The sequence below is a fragment of the Pinus tabuliformis genome, chromosome J, assembly GCF_031772625.1.
Source record: "Pinus tabuliformis cultivar Carrire ecotype Pingquan chromosome J, CPIR1, whole genome shotgun sequence".
NCBI lineage: Eukaryota > Viridiplantae > Streptophyta > Pinopsida > Pinales > Pinaceae > Pinus > Pinus tabuliformis.
Window position 1 is genome coordinate 1,631,159,008 of NC_142295.1, and position 18,915 is coordinate 1,631,177,922.

Sequence of the window (18,915 nt, forward strand, 5' to 3'; positions counted from 1 at the left end):
CTGTTGGCAGATGTGTTGGATGTGTCTAATAAATCTGATCACTTTATCAGCCTCGGACAATACATGTGTGGATTATGTCTTAGCAGTCGCATGAGGCATGACAACATCAATCAGACACAATGGTTGAAATCCTAGACACACTTGAAAGGGACTGTGACTAGTCAAGCTATGGAGAGCTTGACTATATCTGTGATGCACATATGGAGGACCCTCATCCCATGTTCGAGGATGCTTGGAGTTGTACATGCAGAGTATGTGCACTATCATCCTATTGATGACCTTTGTCTAGCCATCAGTCTGGGGATGGAAGACAGTCGATTTGGTGAGATTGGTGTCCAATAGTGTCCAAAGGCTTGACCAGAATGTGCTTAGGAACTTGCTATCCCGATCTAATATAATGGTCTGTGGGATCCCAAAATGTACCCACACTCGTTCAAAGAAGAGTTTGGTAGTGTCCTCTCTTGTAATACTCTTCTTGTAGGCCACCAATATAGCCATCTTAGAGAATCTATCCACAGCCACAAATACACAATCATTACCATGCTTGGTAGAAGGGAGGCAAACATATAGTCCATGGAGATGGATTCCCACGGGTGGATGGGAGTAGGCAGAGGAGTGTACAGGCCTTGATTCTTGATGGTTGGCTTGGCAATGGCACAGGTAGTGTAGGATCTAATATATTTCCCAACATCTAGTCAGAGTTTGGGCCAATAAAAGTATTTTTGTAGTACAACCACAATTTTATCCAGACCAAAGTGTCCTGCGACCCAACTATAGTGTGCCTCCCAAATCATCTTGGCACGCTCGCTTGAAGGAACACAAAGGTGGCCTAGGTAGCATAATAATGCATCCTTGAGGTGGAAATCAAGAACTTGCTTGCCAGTTACTAGCATCCGGTATGTCGAGGTGAACTCTGGATCATTTTTGTATAGTGCGGCCATCCAGAGGTCTCGTGACCACAAGAGTTGAGAACAGTAGTCAGTGTTGCAACTGGGGGCCGACGAAGGCAGTATTCAATGTGATTGGTATTGAAAATGAGATTAACTCAGACAAATATATAAATCATACATAAAAACCAGACACACAATATTGGCGGAAAAAGGCTGAAGCTTCATGCTTCCTCATGTATTATCTCTCATTCATACAAAAAAAATTGAATATAGTGTTACAAATAAATAGATGAGATATAGTGTTCTCAAGATAGTGCGTGCTATCTTAGACACTTTTGGTTGAGATAATTTCTCCTTTGGTTGAGATAATTTCTCACTAGACACACACCAATATAGGAGTTACCTAAACTAACTCCTATCTTAGAGGAACAACCCAAGAGTTAGGCACAAATTCTTAACTTAGAATATTTAATTTATTTATTTATTTTGGATTTATTATTGTTTTATGAGAGAGGCTAACATTCCCCCCCTCAATGATAAATCCAAAACAAGAACGAGGAACCATCTTCCAAGTTCTCATGTTGATCCTCAAAAACATTGCCTGAAAAAACTGCCAAAACTGGATGCTGGCAAAAACTCAAATTTGAAGAGAACATGAATCAGCTGCATGCCTGATTCATCTTTGGATGTTGCTTGACAACTCCATCACGTGCCAAGCCGCAAAAGGATCCAACTGTCCTTTGTTTGAAAACAGCATCCGGTGTCCACTGACACAATTTGATGAACGCCCACTGGCATGTTTGCTGATGATGATTGCCCACTGGCTGAAGATGTCGAAAAACAACTCAATGTTGTTTTTGCTATGATGAAAGCTGCTCACTGCTACTTTGGCTGTTGATCGCCCACTGGAGAATTTGCTGATGCTCACTACTGATGACAAATGCCCACTGGCTAATGAAGATGCCCAATGGCTACTTCGTTGATGTTGTCGAGACTTTCAGTCTGACAACCACTTGTCAATGTCATTGACATTTCCCCCTTTGGCAGCTGAAAGGAGAGACAATCTTCTCCAAAATATATCTGAACTCCCCCCCTTCAGGTGTAGGAGAGTTTCACTGTCTTACTCCCTCATTCAACTGCATGAGAGTACCATCATCGGTTCATTGTCGGTTGTAGAACTGAGATAACCGTTTAACTATGGAGGACCATTGCCAAGGATCGATCCATTCATAATGTATCTTCAATCTGCCTGATTTTTGTTGGTTGCGACGTTTTTCTGAGGAATGATTGGGCTTGCCACAATGGCAACAAGGATGGAGATCAAAACACTGATCTTCCATATGACCAGTTCTTTGACAATGAGAACACTTTGGTTGAACTTCAACTTCAGGTTGCGTGCAATTTTGTTTGTCTGCAATTTTCTCAAAAACTTCTGAGGTGTGTTGTGCAAGAAATCCTGCAGTCACGAACTTAATTGGCTTGGAATAATCTGGGATATGTAAGTTGGTGTCATCAGTGACATATCGTAAGCGTCGTTGATTCTTGTTATTTTGAATCTTTTCCCAGGGCTTGATGATGGGTTTGGAAGAAATTTGAATTTGATCATGAACAACTTCGACATTTGAAGTTGTTTGGATGAGTGATTTGGAATCAACATCTTTATCTTCATCTGTATGGTTGAATGACTTGGAAGAAGCACTCTTTTGTTGCAGCTCATCTCTTTGTAGTTGCGACTCTAGTTGAATAAATTCAATGGTTTCATGTGTTTGTTGTAGATGCCGTGAAAGATCAGCAAGAGTTTCTTTGCTGATGTGCACCATGTCTTCATCACTGGAGATGATCAAACTGTGAAGAATGTGTAACAACTGAATATGTTGCGCCATTTGAACTTGCTCACTTGAAATCAGGCTCTCTTGTTGTAGATGTCGTGCTTTGAACTATTTCACTTGATTTTGTTACTTGAATGACAGGCTCGCTTGCTATGGGACTTGAATGGCACGCTCGCTTGATTTTTTGCTTATTGTACTTGCTGAGAACACTTGCTAGAGTTGTAGAACTTTCTTTCTTAAACTCTAGAATTCATGCTCGCTTGATGACGATTGTGTTTGTGTGAATGCTCACTTGCCTTACTTGATGACTTCACGCTCACTTGAAGGAATAGCTACGCTCGCTTGATGTCGATCTCAACTTGCTTGATTGGTGTTAGAGTTGAACTTGTTTGGTTGCTTTGATGGTTGCTGCAATGATCTTCACTCTGGCTCGCTTGAAGGTTTGAACCTTGTACAGTTTTGACACAAATTGCTTGAATGAATACTCACGCTCACTTGCAAGAGATGTGAACTTGTTGTTTGTTTCATTTGGAGTTAAAACTCATGGACTCACTTGATTGTGCTTTAAAGGAAGGGTGTCGAACACTGTCGAAAATGCACCCAAAAAAGCTTACAATGATTTCAATGATTCACTACAATGAATTCAATTTGACTCAATTCAAGACTTGGGTGTCGGTTTCAACCGAGAATGCACCCTTACAATTCAATGTAATTTGAGTTTGATTACAAGTTCAATAATGTTGATGTAGATTGTGCTTTGAAACGTTGAAGTTTACAGATTCATTAACTTGAATGTAGTGATGTAGACTTTGCTTTGAAATGCTGGAGTTTGCAGATTCATGAACTTGATTGTATTTGAGTGAATTTGTTTGTTGAGGTAGAATGCCGATGTTGAAAACTTTGATTATTTGTTGTAGTGACGCAAATGCATGTGTTGAGCTTAATTATCCTTCCTTGCAACTATTTTGTTACAAGTGTTGTGCTTGCTTGCATTGAACTTTATGTGTGTTAAATGAGATCATTTATGTGTCAAAACTAGACACAAATAAAAAAGCAACAACATGAAGCATGCACAATTATCAACACACTCTTCGTGTACCTAAGATCCCCTTATTCAATTTCGGGCGGATCTAGGACACAATCACCACAAAAAGTTATATCTTTATTAAAATTTGGAGTACATAATTGCTCAGCTTCACAATATCTTCATGAAATCAAAGTTCTAGAACTTTTTGAAAGAAAAATGTCTTCAAAAAATTGACTCAACCTTCTAGAAATAAAAATATTCACTTATCTCTCCAAATACACAAATAAATTTACCTTATCTCTCCATTACAAATAAATGATTTTATTCACTCCTTATCTCTCCTAAAAATCACACTTTATCACCTTATTACTCCAAAACATAAAAAATAATTTATCACATGTTGAAATATCACTTAACCATATTCCACGCTAGCTCAGTGCACAAACAAACGCTCAGGACACTACAGTAGCCACACCAAGAGCAGAACTCGGCCAAGAAACTTACCCATAAATATGTCAAGCTCAACCTTCAGTTATAAAGAGAAGAATCAGGCGTATAAATGATAAACTTGCCTTCTTCAGAAAAGGAATTCGGTCCTCCAAAGATGAAGATCTCAACCGTTAACCAACAGGTGTAATATTCAGCCACCAAAATAATCAATTGCTGGTCCAGAATTAACAATTTCTGTCTTTAAACTTGCGAGAATAATCCAGGTTTGTAGATGATGAAATTTTCCCCTTTAAGAATAATCCAGTCCTCATAGAATTGCATGGATGGAATGTGCAACAAACACAAACCGAATTCAAATATTTTTTTTGAACTGGAAAGGAATATCTTTCATACGTTGCAGCATCGAAAGGCACTTACATTTACATCAAAAGGGAGTGTGTCCACTTTATCAGTTTCACGTTAGCTCCGATTTATTTTCACCCAACAACAAGTGTCACAAGTTCCAACAAAAATACATTTATGTTTGATCCATGATTCAGTCTCCAAATTCAACGTCCTTATGCACGAAAATCTCTTCACCATGGCCACCGTTGCGCTCTACACACAGTTCTTCTAATATCGACTACAGATAAAATACAGTTCCTCACACAGCTGATGCTCCAATGCAGGTCCTCACATAACGGATGCTACAACTCGGAATTTGGAATTTATTTTAGCTCTCTCCAGAGATACAACAACGTATGCACCATGCATCCACTGCAAACTGCTTCCTCAATGCAACACCATCAACTAGATCTTCAACGCAGTTCTCCACGCGCAGATCTCCAGACTGCCAATGCCAGCTTCATTTCTTCGCGTGTCTTTAATTTCCTTCCTGTGGGAAGTTATCAAAGCCTCCTCTTGCTCCAGCTAGTATTGCATTTATGTGCAGAGCTTGTGCTCATACACATAATGCTAGTGCAGGTAATCGTCAAAGATCGAAATCCAAACTTTTTCCCGGTAATCTGGAGCAGCAGATGTCACAGTCCAGCCTCGTATGGTGGTCGATCGAAGTCTAAAACTGTTTACTTCTGGTCTTATGTATCCTTCAGGCGTGGCTCTAAGAAAAAACCGATTTCTACAACAACCCCACACGTTGACACGGATGGAAGAACTTATAAACTTAACCTCAATAAAAAGTGACTTTCAGTCTCGACAAGGAAAGAGATATCAATACTCCATCTTAAGCACGTGGAATCCTGGAGCTTACGATGATGCAATCTCAATCACAAATCTTCCTGCGCCACTAATTCCCAAAGCCGCCACAACTTTCTTGCTCTTATTCATGTCGATTATAAATCATATCACTGAAAAAAATGAAAAACCCAGCGATTTCAATTTTCGACCTCAGCGGGTACTTTCCAATCCGAGCTCTGATACCACATATTGAAAATGAGATTAACTCAGACAAATATATAAATCACACATAAAAACCAGACACACAATATTGGCGGAAAAAGGCTGAAGCTTCATGCTTCCTCATGTATTATCTCTCATTCATACAAAAAATAATTGAATATAGTGTTACAAATAAATAGATGAGAGATAGTGTTCTCAAGATAGTGCGTGCTATCTTAGACACTTTTGGTTGAGATAATTTCTCCTTTGGTTGAGATAATTTCTCACTAGACACACACCAATATAGGAGTTACCTAAACTAACTCCTATCTTAGAGGAACAACCCAAGAGTTAGGCACAAATTCTTAACTTAGAATATTTAATTTATTTATTTATTTTGGATTTATTATTGTTTTATGAGAGAGGCTAACAATTGGTGCTACCCTTTTTGTTTTTAATGTTCAAGTGGAATTGTTGCAGATATGTAGACCACTTCTTATGGAAATCATTCTGCAACTTCCCTTGTGTCTATATAAACTGAAGAGGTTGGTGATCGGCATGGATGACTGTCTCCTTCCCCAAAATGTAGTGCTTCCATTGTTGGAAAGCCTACACAATGGAATACATCTCTTTATCATAGGCGGGGTACTTCTGAATTGTATCAGAAAGTATCTAATTATGATAGGCCATTAGATTCTCGTGTTGGGTGAGGACTATGCCAATAGCATAGTATGAGGCTTGTATCTCGATTTCAAATAGCTTATGCAGGTCTAGCAGTGTCAGTACTGGTGCAGAGCAGAGGCAGTGCTTCAACTCAATGAATGCCTTTTGTTGGGACTCAAACCAGTAAAACTTTGCTTTCACCCCACCCTTAGTAATCTGACTCAAAGTCCAAGTGATATGGGAGAATCCCAACACGAACCTCTAATAGAAATTTGCGAGGCCCAAAAAGATGCGAAGCTCTGTTAGAGTGGTCGGGACTGGCCAATCCTGAATGACTGGATCTTGGTTGGGTCCACATGCAAGCCACACTCATCTATGATGTAACCTAAGTATTAGACCTGGCTCATGCCAAAGGTGCATTTCTCCAAATTGGCACACAGTTTGTGTTTCTGAAGGGTTTGTAGGACCTGCCGAATGTGTTGCAAGTGTTCTTCCCAACTCTTATTGAAGATGAGTATGTCATCCAAATAAACCACCACGAATGAATTGGTGAAGGGTCGCAAGATATCATCCATTAGCCTCATAAAAGTAGCAGGGGCATTTGTCAACCCAAAGGGCATAACCAACCATTCAAAAAGGCCTTCCTTGGATTTAAAGGTGGTCTTCCATACATATGTGGTCTCTATTGGAACCTGGTGATAACCAGACTTCATATTGATCTTACTAAAATACTTGGCCCCTTTGAGTTGGTCCAAAAGGTCATCAATCATGGGATTAGATACCTGTTCCTAACATTGATTTTGTTTAGTGCCTAATAATCAATACAGAACCTCTCAATCCCATCCATTTTCTTTACAAGTACAATCGGGCTCCCACAAGGTGAGGAAATTGGTTGGATGTGCCCTTTCTGCAACAACTCCTGTATTTTCTACTTGATCTCTTCATTTTCCAGAATGGATTGGCGATATATAGGCCCATTGGGTATAGGTGCTCCAAGAGTCAGATCGATTGAATGCTTAACCTGATAATGCAAGGGTACCCTTGTGGGTGAGGAGAATATGTCCTTGTATTCTTTCACGACTGTATCCACTTGCTTCTGCTACTTGGAGGAACCCTTCCCTAGGGCCATGGATGTGGCTACAACCTTCCCCTTACTTTGAGAGTGAATCAGAAAGAAAACAAATTTCCCAGTCTGGGAGATGACCTTACTGCATTGCTTAGCAGAGATCAAAGAGATGGTGGTAGGTGAGGCTACCTCTGGTATCCTGTATAACTTATTGCCCAAAGAAATAATAACAGAGTGAGGTCTAGACTCATATACATCATGTCGCTTCCATAAGTATGGTTTTCCTAATAATACATCACAAACTTCAAGAGGAGCAACATCACACAGTACCTCATCTGTGAAGGGCTTGATGTTGTAGGGAAGGTGGCACTGCTGGCTAACGCGAAGATCTCGTCCTTGGTGAAGCCACTTAATGGTATACAGTTGCAGATTTGTTGTAGTTGGTAGGCCTAGATGATTCATGACCTCTATTGAAATGAGGTTATTTTGGGTCCTGTTGTCAACAATGAACTGCACCGAAGAACCCTTCACCCACATCTATGAGTGGAATAGGCACTCCCCTCTTCTGGATATTTAAGCTCAATATTTTGGATCTTGGTGGTGGCCACAATGGCACTAGGCTCTGCGTCAATGATCTTCTTCCCTTTTTCATTCTCCTTGTCAGGTTCTAACTCAGAATCGAAACATGCGTCAGACTCAGAAGCCTTCAGCTCGGCCACTAGTGATTGCTTCGCCCGACACTCACTTGTATTGTAAGTGGAGCTCTTATGGAACTCACACCACTTTCTTGTGTCCTTCTTTGTCTTTGTGGTGTTGTTCTTTTCTTGTGGCTTCGAGAGGTTCTCCTGGGTCACCCCGCCTTGGCCTTGGCCTTTCCCTTTGATCTATAGTTTGGGGGCACCTTTCCCTTGCTTCGGATTCGCGGATCCAAAATCTCGCTTTTTTTGTTTAAGCTTCTGCTCGATCTTGACAACATATTGGTATTTCGTGCCGAGCAAAGAGATGCCTAGGAACTCCATCTCATCCTGGATGTACCTATGTGGGTAGTCGTGGTACTTGAGTACCAAATGTTTCTCAGAATCCTTGATACCCAACTTCGTGCGAAGGGTATGAAAAACATTGGTAAACTCTGGCATGTCTTAGTCCCTTCCCTGTCACAGTGTGGTCCACTTTATGTATTTATCCTCATAGCTCCCGACAGGGTAGTACTGCTCCTTGATGGCATCTTGGAATGAATCCCAAGTGGATGCGACCGAAAACAGTGAGGGCATACTTTCATCCTTCTACTCACAATAGGTTTCCCACCAGCCCTTGACCTGGGGGGCAGCTTTGAGAAGAGAAAAAGTAATATTTTCTCGGCTGGAAGAATCATGAACAGAAAAATATCCTTCTAGCAGATTTAACCATTTATCTATGGTGTCCGCATCTATCTAACCCTCAAATATGCGAATGTCAAAGTTAACTTGTACCTTAAAGGGTGTGGTGCTTCCAGAGTAGTTGTTGGAAGCAGATGTGTTGCCCTTGGGTATTTGCTGAAGGATCTGGGAAAAGTTGTCCATCATCGCGTTCCTTTGTAACTCGAGGGCTTCTTCGATAAATATTTTGAAAGGATCTCCTACCCCCTCGTCTTTCTTTTCTTCCCCCATGGGAGGCCGTCAGGATTTGCGAGGCTGGTCTTGCAAAGTTTTGACCAATTCAAGCCTTAACTCCTTATATCACGACCTTGTTGGGGACATGCAAAGAAAAATAGAGAAAGAGCATACTGCTCTGATACCATTGATCTAAATTTAAATAGGAACACAAAAAATTATAGATATAACCATAAATACAAAGATGCAGCAGAAATAACACTTCATTTCATTAATATCAAATACTGAAATATGCTTACAAACATAATGGAAATAAGACTAGCTCAGGCAATGGTAGCCTATCTCTGAGAAGAGATGTGGTGACTACCTGCCTCTGAACTTTGTTACAATGAGGCTTCAAGGCCTATTTATTATTTAGAAACAATGGAAAACCCTAAACATCCAGATACCTAACCCTAGGAGATGAAGCGCCGAAACTGTGGGCCCCATTTGGGTAAATTGATACATCAATTTCTTGGGGTCATAACTTTGGCATACGATCTTCGTTTGGCTATCATAATACCTTGTTTCAAATATCTCAAAGAGTAGGCCAAAAAAATAAGCTGCCTTGTTTGGGACTTTTATGAACTCCCCGTTTTCCCTAAAAACGTCGTTTAGGGCCTCAAAATGATTCCGGAAGTTTAGGACCCAAAACACTGCCAAAAATAGTAAATTGTGCTACAATTAAAGAAACTGAAAAACTGAAAGAGACAGTGTTGGGGGTCTAAGTGGAATAGGAGGGTGGCCAATAATATCCACCTGGATCATAGATCTACAATGAAGGTAGCTCAAAGTATAGACATCCAAGAGAAGGACTAAGATCACATCATCTTAGAGAAAGTCGAAACCCTAGAAGCATTTATGATCTACACTCATTCACCACCGAAGAAGTCGAAGTATCTTGAAGGCTAAAAGGCATTTCCATCGTCTTCAAAAGCTATCAAGCAAGTTCCCTCTCATTGAAGCAGGGACCCTCTCCTTATCATTGAAGAAGATCATTCGAGGAAGCAACAAAACATCCTCATCAATTACCATCAACAAAGATAGATAGATCTAAAGGAAATGTCATCATAAAAGGAGCAATCTCCTTTCATTGAAGAAGGATTTTTCATCATCCAAAAGAAGCACTAATAAATCTTCTTCAACCATCATCAAAGTGATCAAGTTGAATATTTCATCTTCACTTGTCAAGTAATTATCTTTCATTATATAATCAAATTTGGTAAAAATGACTTCATTTTTGCAAGGAGTCTATAAGCTGGTTGGGTCATCATAATTCCTTGCATGGAAAAGGAGGTTAGACATAGTCCTCAAACAAAGTGAATTAATTAAACACATCAATGAAAAGGTCTCCTCTGAATACATGGAAATGGATTCTTATGAAAGGTCCCCTCACATAGTAGTATTGGAGACATCAAAGAGATATATATAATAAGCTGGTATAACTATTCTCTGAAGATGTGATAAAGAAGGTCACATCACTTAGATCTTATCTACACAAAATTGAAGGTATCAAAAGATGAAGGGACATCTTCATAAGATCTCAACTACAAGATCTGGGAGAGATGATAAGGAGATAATCATCATTTTTCTAAATACATTAACTGATGAACAAGGTAACAAATGTCTATGAGGATGAGGAAGCTATCCCATTCAACAACTTGTGGTTTCTATGCAAGATAGGAGAAGACAGGTTGAGGGAGAAAGTATTCAAACATTTGTCAAAAGAAAAGAATAACATAGCTAAGATTCAATGCTATGAGCACTACAGGAAAAATTGTCCCGAGTTCAAGGCAAATATCAAGAACAATAGAGAAGAAGTCCATTTCACCAAAGAAGTGGAGAAACTTGAAAGAAGGAAGTCCAAGAAAGAGGAAAGCATTAGAAGCAAGAGCTCGTGGCATCACCATGGGGAAACCTGAAAGAAAAATGAAACAAAATCCATGGCAGTCAATTATGAAGGATATAGCTCTTGGGAACCTTAATGGAAATTTAAGGAAAAATTCATCTGGGACAAGACCCATCATACATCAAGTCAAAAAGGAAACATTTGTTGGACAAGGATATGCAAAATCCTCAAGATTCTCTGGTGGAATCCTCATCGAAGGATTCATCGATCTAGAGTGGAAGCAAGTGTTTCATCAAGAACTCCAACATGTGGAATTCATGGGATGATGGTATGATGACATAGGAGATGAAGCAGATAGAGAGGTTGAAGATCTTTTCAATCAAGGAAGTCATTGAAAGAAGCCTAGATGGCTGAAAGGTAAATGAGGTATGTGTGCTTGTATTAAATATTTATAAAGCCATGTTGTATGGTTGCAAGTAACATGGATCACTGCTCTATATTAAGAAGCATGATCAAAGGAAAATGATCTCCTCCTCTGAAAGGATGTAGGAAGGCATAGGTCACACCAAATGAAATAAGCATAATATGTCCTCATATGAAATGAGGTGGTTGACAACAACACGAGGAAATCTGATTGGAAGTTTCTGGGAATATCGCATGAGAAGAAAGGAAGGAAGATACCGTGAGCTATGAAACCATGGTAAAGGAAATCAACATCCGGAAGACCAAGAATATTTGACTAGGAAATCTCCCGAAAAGATATGAAGACTCTGATCGAAGTCTAGAAAAGATGGATACCCTTGACAATGGATATATTTGGGAGATATGTCAACATGTATGCAGGATGTTGATGCACATTAGAATATGTCATGATGAAATACCATCAAAAATGTAATTTTGAAAGTGTTCATTTCTTTATTTTTAAACAAATAACTAGATGGGCTTATGCAGGACTACCAAAGGAAGAATTGTGGATGTCTTCCCTGAAGACCATATAGAAGTATGTAAGATCCTTCCAAAGAATATGGTATAAAGAAAGCAACATGACATGAATCAAGGTGAGATGAAGATGAATGGATCACTTTTTGATGAAAGGAATAATGACATGAATGACCCATGGATGAAAGTGATGGATGGTCTGTACCCTATGAAGAAGCTACAATGGATGAAGACTCCTCAACAAAGAAATTCATGACATCGAAGGAAGGAGCTCTTCAAGTAGTTGGTTATGGAGCTGTTGTAGGTCCCTAATTATGAGGAAGCCTGAAATTCCTAAGCCAAGAAAGTGCTTAGGTACATTCCTTCCATAGGAATGAGTACATTCCATTATTGGAATTGATATGTCCTCCCTAATTGAAAGGGAGAGATAGACACATCATTATGGTCTTCACCTGGGAAGACATAATGGAGGATTGGGTAATCATCTGGCATCTTATGCCCTTTAAGGATGAGATAGGGCATCCAAGATAAGATTAGTCGTAGTGGACCAATATTATTTGAGGACTAGCTACCCAAGATAAGAATAATCCAAATAATTTCATACTCTGTGAACACCCGGGTGGAGTATGTACCTTGAGAGACAATGATTATGGTGTCTATAAATCATTGTTCTTGCCAGCATTGTGCTTTGACCATGTGGATAGAGTTGTTATTCAAGGCCTTGCTATGTGACAATGTTGGTTGATATGATGCTAGACAAATGGGTTACCAATCTGAATCTTCTTATGAGAAATTCTTCAGATTGAGAATGACTAAGTACCATTATGAATACCTCCCTAGTTAAGAGGAAGTGTTGTAAAATGTAACTAGGTTTGGTCTTCATAATGACATGTAATTATGATATTTGTAAATGATGAAAAGAAGTAAATAAAATTATTTTTGTAATGCCTTGCTTCATGGGTTTCATGAGAAATAGGTTTATTTTAGATGGCTCCCATTGAGAGCCTTAGGATTTTTCAAAGAGTTAACGTCATGTATAAAGATATGACAAATGTATTATAGTAAAATATCCTTCCAAAGACAAGCACAGTCCTCCTCTTCCTATATCAGCCTCAAGATAAATGAAGGAACTCATGTCGGATCACATTATGGGGACACATCGATTCATAAAATCATGTCAGCTTATATATTCGGAAAAACCACTATATATAGAAACCTCGGCCTATTCCAGAGTCAAAATTCATATATCTTTTCTCTGAGTTTTTCAGTGATAAAGACAGAACTTCGCATGGACAATGTAAGAATATAATTCACATATCTCTATGATTCGGATAGGTAATAGAAGAATGAAGTTTGGATGCATATCTCTCTATTTCGAATGGGCATTAAGGATCTCCATAGAGAAGACAGTTTGGATTCCTCTCTATTTTGGATGGGCAGTAACATATGAAATGAGAGATTGGGTTGACAAAGTGTTGAATGGAAATCAGATCCCTCTAAAGCTCAAATCATAGTGGCAATAATCACAGTTAAGAAGTTCGGATCTATGAAGTGGATATAAAAAAATTATAGATGCTACCTTGCAATACCTCTGTCTCAAGTGTAGTGAGGCACCATTAATGACATAACATCTCATTTGGTAATGCTATTATGATAAGGTAGTATCTTTTTGATAAGGGCTAGTAAAGGAAAAAACGTTGTCAAGGCAATGGTGAATATCTCAATATCAAAGGCAATGATGAAGATTTCAGTGGAAGAGGGGTCAAGAAGAGGATTGATAAGAGAACATGTGTCTAGGTCTTGGAATGGTTAATAGGTCAAGGGTCTTGGTCTTGGTATTCATCAATTGGAATCTCTATAATAATAATTGGTGTGGGTTTTCCTCTAAAAGAATGAGAGGTTTTGGTCCTGGCTCATAGCCTATATTCTGTGTCTCTTGTCTATTTATGTTTATGCATTGGTAGATGATTGATGAAGAAGAACACTAATAACTTAAGAAAAGAGAATATCCTAATCTACTGAAGTAAAAATACTCACAAACAGTTACTAGTGGAAGAGAAATCAACTAACTAATAATGCCCTAGATTTCTCAAAATATTGTATTTGTGAAGAAAGATCTGAAGAAAGGTTTTGAAATGACAAACTTGGGACATATTCACTATTACTCGAGCATTGAAGTTAACAAATTCCAAAATACATATTCATTTCCCAAAAAAATTACATTGGAGAACTATTGAATAGATTTGGTATGGAAAAATGAAATCCTCTCTCCACTCCAATGGAACAAATTTGAATCTTACATCGAAAGAAGGGAATGAATTTGAGGATGAAACGAAGTATAGACAACTTGTAGGAAGTCTCATCTACCTCACCACAACCAATCCAGATATATCATATGTTGTCAGCATCCTTTCCATATTTATGCAAAAACCATGTGAGGGGAATTGGTCTGCAAAAAGAGTCCTAATGTACTTAAAGGGAACTAAATATTATCGAATTAAGTACACCAAGGTGGACAACTTCAGTCTAATTAGACATTCTAATTTAGGCTTCGATGGGGAAAAGGAAAGTTGAGTATCAACTTAAAGATATCTCATGAGTCTAGGATTGGCAGTTGTCTCCTAGAAGTCATGCAAACATTCAATTCTAGTATATTCCACAATAGAGGCAGAATATGTGACGACCGCAGAAGCAACAAAGGAAATTATTTGGCTTAGGAAAATACTTGAATACTTGCAAGAGAAACAAGTGAACTCAAATCCTCTATTTGTTGATAATACTTCTACAGTCAAGTTGGATAAGAATCCTAAATTCCATGATCAAACCAAGCACATCAACGCTGAGTATCATTTGATTTGACACCATGCAAAGGAAAAAATTATTCATTTAATACATTGTTCCACAAATGAGCAAATTGCAAACAACTTAACCAAAGCACTTGGAAGATAAATTTTTGAAAAGTTTTGAATGATGTGTGGGCTCACAAACACCTCTTCAGATTAGGGGGTGGTTATATTAGACACCTAATCCTCTAGGATTATAGTAATTAGTTGTAAATAGGAAACATAAAATTCATTTGGAAAACCAACAAACCACATAGTTCGAGAACCATTTCTCATATGTAATAAATCTATTATCTCATTCATGAATGTTACACTTGTGTTTATAAGAGATCCTCAGTCTGACAAAGTGAGCCTCAAATTTCTATAGAGAACAAAATTGAGTGTATATGGAAGTCGCACTCTGAAAATTTGAATTACATCCACAGGGCGATTGCATGGCCACAAAATTCGCTAAAGCCATCATCTTTTCTACGCCCAATGAATATCAGAATGGGAAAGTCCTCTTGCTTTGCACAACTCATATAGTCAGTCTTTGATCCCACATGTGGCTCGATTAATGGCACCATAACTATCCATAATTTCCACTCCTTTGATCCGAATTAAAACACTCTCTAAGTTTTCATGAACTCTGTAAAATTCAAGCCAAAGTTTCAAAGTCTTACAAAGAACGAGCTTATCAGAAATATCCTCGAAATAGTTGTAATGTGTGAACAACGCGGAGCAACGAGGACCCTCAGTCAAGCGCGCAGACTGTTGGCCCATGGTAACACGCGCTGTCACGAATTGGAAAAACGGAGGTCTTTTTGAGAAACGGGGGTGGTTTTTGATATGCGATTAGTGACAAGTTGCTAATCGCATATCGTCGGGAAAACCCCTCAAAGAAGGAAAAGCCTCGAGTGACCTGGACCCAAAAAGTTTTAAAACATAACAGATATCGCGCCTATTCCATCAGAGGCGGGGTCCCACAAAACCGGCAGGATATCGGAAGGGCTTCGAGGCAGTAAGCAGTTTCAACCAAGTCCCGCCCGATGCCACACAACGAGTGACATGCATCTGGTAGAAGAGAGAGAAAATCGCTCACATCGGACGGGTAAACGTCGTGTTACTTACCCACCCGATATGAATGATGACCATAGGATCTGGAGGCTCTAGATCGACGACGGAGATGCAATCCGATGGATGATCAAATTCAACAGGGTAAATAGGCAGAGTTGTACAAGATTTGAAGTCCGACGTGGACGATGTGTTGGCAGAAGATCATGTTCACAGGCATTCTTGGAGTTAACGGTAAAAACGGTCATTTCAAAGACGTCCAAGAGAACTGACACTCAGTTCGTTATGAAATAGGTGGCCACCTCCTTGTGAGGTGTTATATAGTGATGATGACGCAGAACAGAGGAATTCAAATGGACAGAGGCAGGAGAACCAGAAAGACGAGAAGTAGAAACGACCAGTCAGAAAGTAGATTAGCTTTAAAGCCATGATCTGACAAAGAAAGAAGGGAGCAATTAGCAAGTAAGCTAGAAGCGGAAAGATAAGAACAGAAAGAAGGAGCCGAGCTGACCTGCAGAAGCTAAAGGCAACATCGAGCCAAACAGAGCCAGAGAGAGTCTGTGTACTCCAAAGAAGGCTTGCGAGGTTCAAGCGAACTCCTCTGTATATGTTTGTCATGTATGAGTCTCAGATTGGGCTCATATTACTATGACCAATAGAGGTCGAGTTTCAGTAAGGAGAGTCTGTGTACTCCAAAGACTTGGGGGGGACCCAAGTATAGTCCTATTGATTTATGTCTGATGTGTGAGACTCAAACTGAGCTCACTATTGTAAAAGCTCTGCTTTGAAAACATAATAGAGAGGCCACCACTGAAGGCTGGACCAGGAGACGTAGCCCAGGAGTATTGGGTGAACTCCTTATTAAACTTGTTGTGTTTACATGTTTTCCTATTATGTTTTCTCTAACTGCTTCAGTGCCTGTGTATTTCGCAATCTTATCGATCCGTTGCATAAAATAACATAGGCACATCCATGCACATGAGTCTGTAATACCTTAATTAATTGTCTTGGATCAATTCCAGATCAAGTGGTATCAGAGCTCTAGGTTACTAAGGCTAGACAAGCTTGTGCTGGATTTTGTTGTTGAATGCTAACTAGGACAAAGCTCAAATTAGGAGAAGGAGAATTGGTTGAAACTAACCCAGAAATTGGAAGAGTCTACCCTAAGAGGAAAATGGCAGAAGAAATTCCCTTGGAATCAGACTCCTAGTTCATGGACAGTTTTATGACCATGAGAGCCATGGTGGAGGAAATGTATAGAGAATTTAAGAAAGGTAGAGAAGAAGATTCAACAAACTCCAAACAAGATAAAGGAGTAGAAGAATCTCTCCTCCATGACCATTCTAAAGGAAAAGGGAAAGAAGAAAAGTTTCCCACACCTCCTAATAGCCCTGAAAATAAAAAGAAAACATCTTTGATTAAATTAGATGTTAAATTTGATTTGCTGATATATGATGGAGAGTTGAATGCAGAGAAGCTGGATAATTGGATTAGACAGATTGATGTGTATTGTAGGGTGCAGAGCATTGATTCAGACAAAAGTAAGATTCAGCTGGCCAGCCTACGCCTTGGAGGCACTGCCTTGGTATGGTGGGAAGGCGGGACACAAGCTAACATGAAGAAGCATGGTAAAAACTTTCTGTCTGGAGTGAATTTGTTTCTGCAATTAAAAGCAATTCTATCCACTAGCTTATATGCAGCAAGCCATGATGAGCTGACAAACCCTTCGCCAATTAAAAGGGAAAAGTGTACGAGGTTACACTCAAGAATTTAGAAAGAGAGATTTGATTCTAGGAATTTCTTTAGACTCACCTGAAACTCTGCTTAAGTATATAGGTGGTCTACACAGCTATTTAAAGCACAACATTCTCATGTTTAATCCCACTAGCATAGATGAGGTATCTGTCTAGGCTACACATCTAGAGGCTAGAGGCAAGAATGTGAACCCAGAAGTTGGGGGATCATCAAAACCCACTGCAAGCAAAAGCAAGGAAAAGAGAAAACAAAAATGGAAAGAGAGGAAGACAAATGTTGTACAAAAGACCAAGCCTTCATGCACTCACTGCAAGAAGGATGGACATGATGATGAACACTATTGGATTCTGCATCTAGAGCTGAGACCCAAGAATTCCAATGGCAAAAAGAAGAAGACTGCTGCAACTATTCAAAATGATTTGGGGTCAGACTCAGGAGATGAAACAACAATCGCAGCCACAGGTATAAAAGGTAAAAATTCTGAAGCATCTACTAGTAATTCTGCACAATCTATTGATAATGAAGAAAATGAGAGGAAAAGATATGAGCTTTTTCATATTCAAGTTATTTCGAAGCATCAAAAGATTGATACTTTGTTTGATAGTGGCTCACAAGTAAATTTAATTTCTAAATCAATTGTAAAGAAGGTGGGATTACTAACCACACCTCACAAGAAGCCATATCCATTAGGTTGGTTATGTGATAAAGCAAAGCTACAAGTGACTAGACAATGTAAACTTAAGTTTTCTTTTGGGTCAACATTTATAGATGAGGTTGAGTTAGATATAGTTCCTTTGGATATATGTGGAATTGTTTTAGGAAGTCCTTACTTGTATGATAGGAAAGCTATTTTCTGTAGAAATTTTGAATAATTTGACACATATTCATAGAGATTATCTTGATCATACAATTATAAGCGGAACATGTATAATACATAATCTCCTCTACATTGATAATCAATTTACAGAAGCAGAAAAATTCACAGGAACACATAGAAGCATCAATCAAACTCATTAACACAGTATGTATCCCGGGGAAAGCATCTCGCTAAAAACCCCACACTATCTGTATATTATATTGATTGAATCATGTAACGTTACAAAGTATAATGCTTATCACAAGCAATCCAGTACCAGCTCCACCTGTTACACACAATACAGCTCAGATCTGATCTCCAAATCTATTCCACTGCTTGCCTGCCTCTCCAGCTCAATACCTGCTCAAGAAGTGATGAGAATGGCTTACCAAACTCGTATTTGACCTGCAAATAATCACTCACACTCTGCTGGACGTGAGAACAAGCTACAATTCTTGATATTGGCCAATTCATTGGCATACTCAATCCCTCTGATTGTGCAAATCATCATGCACAGCTATAGTCACAACTGATAGCAATCTGATCGTCTAACACCTGTCCCTGTTGAATTGAACATGCATTGACATGCAACTGAGTTAACTGATGTATTCGATAGTTGCACTATGAGTTAATAACTTGTGAATTAATTAATAACTAATTCACCCAACTAATCTCTAGTCTATTGATCAG